This window comes from Belonocnema kinseyi, chromosome 5, assembly GCF_010883055.1.
Source record: "Belonocnema kinseyi isolate 2016_QV_RU_SX_M_011 chromosome 5, B_treatae_v1, whole genome shotgun sequence".
Classification (NCBI taxonomy): domain Eukaryota; kingdom Metazoa; phylum Arthropoda; class Insecta; order Hymenoptera; family Cynipidae; genus Belonocnema; species Belonocnema kinseyi.
Genome location: NC_046661.1, coordinates 51,523,071 through 51,526,500, shown reverse-complemented (window position 1 = coordinate 51,526,500; position 3,430 = coordinate 51,523,071). Strand labels below are relative to the sequence as shown.

General features: G+C 46.4%; 1 protein-coding gene across 1 annotated transcript in view; it reads left to right on the top strand.

Moving 5' to 3' along the window:
* The window catches only part of LOC117172345 (39S ribosomal protein L44, mitochondrial), a 37,870-nt gene that overhangs the window by 20,027 nt on the left and 14,413 nt on the right, over positions 1–3,430 (top strand). The gene's annotated exons all lie outside the window — the stretch shown is intronic.

Below are 3,430 nucleotides of genomic sequence, written 5' to 3'. Positions count from 1 at the left end.
CCCCCAGCTCTAGATTGGTCGGCATTGTTGGCCGACCCATTGTCGGGAGCCCTGCGCGTTCTGTTGTTTTGAACCGCACTTACTATAACTATGTTTGGTGTTATCATTGTTGTTCCCACGACAAGCTAGGGAAAGAGGTTCGTCCATCCTTGTAGAGCCCCGCATGCAAGGATAAGGCTGCTTACTCTGAGAGGTCGCCCGATATCCCAGAGTCACCTCCGCTTGGGGGTTAATTCCTTCGGGACCACCCCTGGACAATTGTCCGCGACTGCCTATTTATTTTTGCAACGATATTCAGCAGAAACCCTTGGTACAGGGACCCTCTATCCGCAACCCGAGGACGCGTTCGGTGGCTTTGTCATAGGCCCTTCGGTTTGATTCTAGAGGAATCAAAACCGAACCGAACCGAATATATATATACCAGTTCGGTTCAGTTTTGATTCCTCTAGAATCAAACAGAAGGGCCTATGACAATGTCACCGAACGTGTCTTCGGGTTGCGAATGGAGGGACCCTGTACCAAGGGTTTCTGCTGAAATATGGTTACAAAAATAAATAGGCAGTCGCGAACAATTGTCCATGGGTGGTCTCGAAGGAATCAACCCCCAAGCGGAGGTGTGAAGACCGTGCCGAAAGCTGAATGGCACCTCGGTGAGGTGTTTAGAACGGTGACTCTGGGATACCGGGCGACCGCTCAGAGTACGCAGCCTTATCCTTGCATGCGGGGCACTACAAGGATGAACGAACCCCTTTCCCTAGCTTCTCGTGGGAACAACAATGACAACACCAAACATAGTTGTAGTAAGTGCGGTTCAAAACAACAGAACGCGCAGGGCTCCCGACAATGGGTCGGCGAACAATGCCGACCACTCTAGAGCTGGGGAAGCCAATGAAAATGGATTCAATGCAATGGATCGACTGAATGTCGCGACCTTTAGGTTGACGGAGTGACTGAATAACGACTTTCTAGAATGCTACGATGCGAGTGTGGCCCTCATAACACCTCATAAAGAATGCTCACCCATCACTACCGAGGAGGTGAAAAAAGTATTAAGAGGGATGAAGAACTATTTCGCACCGGGACCAGATTGTATCAAAACCTTCTGGTGGAAGAAGTTTCCTTCAACCCATCAGCATTTGGCCCCTATTTTCATCTCATATTTAAAGTCGGAAGAGCCGATTCCGGAGTGGTTGGTGGAAGGGCGCACAATACTCCTGCCGAAACTAGGCCACTTAGCTGACCCGGAGAATTACAGGCCAATCACTTGTTTGAACACACTGTATAAGATATTCACAGCTATCCTAAATGATAGGATTGTGAACCTGTGTGACAAGAAATATATGAACAACGAGGCTCAAAGAAAGGCGTAGCCGGATGTCGGGAGAACCTGCTCATCGATAGATGTGTCTGCAAAGATGCAGCATTCTACCAGCGTGACCTATCGATGGCCTGGATTGATTATTGGAAAGCTTTCGATTCGACCTCCCATAGGCTTATCATCTGTCTTTTGGAAATCTTAAAGGTTCATCTGCAAATAGTTATGTGCATAGAGAGATTGATGCTGCTTTGGAAAACCAGATTTACTATCTCATCTGGAAAAAATCGTGTGACAACTAACAAGGTCACCTTTAAGAGAGGTGTTTTTCAGGGCGACACCATGAGCCCACTCCTCTTTTGCCTTACATTATTGCCACTATTTCTAGCACTTCGCCATTCCGACGGATACTTGTGCGGCAAACCTGCAGATCGAAAGTACAAGGTCACTTATGTATTTTACATGGACGATCTTAAGATCTATGCTAAAAACAAAGAGCAACTACATATAGCTCTAGGGATTGTCGAACGATATACTAAGGAAATTGGAATGGAATTTGGGTTAAGCAAATGCGCCAAGGTTTATTTGAAGCGAGGAAAACTTAATGGCAACCTGAAGATCCTGAGCTCGTTGATAGTAGCGCTATACGACAACTTTGCGCTTGAGAGACTTATATATACCTGGGCGTGCCACAGAGCCGCATTCAGGATGTGACATCCATAAAGGATACTCTCCGAAGCAGATACAAACGTCTCATCCGGCAGATTTGGTCTTCCGAACTGTCGGGGAGGAACAAAGTATCTGCAACGAACATGCATGCCGTCCCGGTAGTACTCTATTCATTTGGAGTAGTTCCATGGACGAAGAACGAGCTCAGAACCCTTGATATTGGGACAAGAAAGGTTATGCACGTGAAAAAAGCATGCATCTTAAGTCTGCCGTTCCGCGACTGTACATCTCACGCCGTCAAGGTGGTCGCGGAATATTGAGTCTTGAATGTCTTCACAACAGGATTATTCTGGGTACAGCACATAGAGTTGCAAATGGAAGAGACCCTTTTCTTAAAATGGTCAGAAATCACGAAGAAGTGCGCAAAGGAGCGTTTCTGTACAAAGCAGCGGAGGAGGCTGCTGAAACACTCGGACTTGACTTCAGTATTAGGGGTGAGCAAAATGCATCAAATCTTATCTATCTCGAGTACAAGAGAAAAACTTTCGTGAACAGCTCCTGGATAAGAGGATGCACGGTATCTTCCACAGAAATGTGAAGGATTAGTCAATGTCTTGTGAGCTGACGTTTGCTTTCCTTAAATCGCCCGGATTGAAGTCTGGTACGGAGGGTTTCATTTTTTGATGCCAAGACGGTGTCATTTCCACCTTAACATACCGTTGCCACATTTTGAGCCAAGACATTCCTGATGACAGCTGCAGGGCGTGCCATGCACACCCGGAGCATTTAGCTCACATACTATCTAATTGTCCAACTCTCGCGGGAACGATCTACATTCAAAGGCACAATGCGACACTAAGAGTGCTTTATTACCATCTCTGTCACTCTTACGGCATTAACCTTAATATCGCTCCTCTAAATGCTCCTAGGGAAATCGAGTCGATTGTCGAGAATGGTAAGTGCCGCATATGCTGGAACTTTATATTCTCGACAATTTTTTCTGTTGCTCACTCGAGGCCTGACATTGTTCTTCTTGACTTCGAGAAGCGAACCATGTTCGTTATCGAATTTTCGGCACCAGCTGACAAAAACATCATAATCAAGGAGAATGAAAAAAAAGAGAGGTATCGAGACCTTATAAGGGAGTTGCAACGATTGTACCCGGAATATTCTGTTAAAACTAATCGTCCTTATCATCGGCGCTCTTGGAGGTGCCAAGCTTTCACTTGCTAATGGCCTAAAAAGCATCCCTGCGTGTCAACAATATGCTAAAACACGTGCGGGAAAACTGCAGAAGGCGGTAGTCCTTGGGTCGCTCTGTGTTCTTAGGGTGCACGAGGTTTTTGCTGGATCGTCATATTGATTCCTTTACAGACTGTAACCACCTATCTCACGGTCGTGAGACGTGGTTGTGGCTGAAATTTTACCGCGATTTCGCTGGGAGCG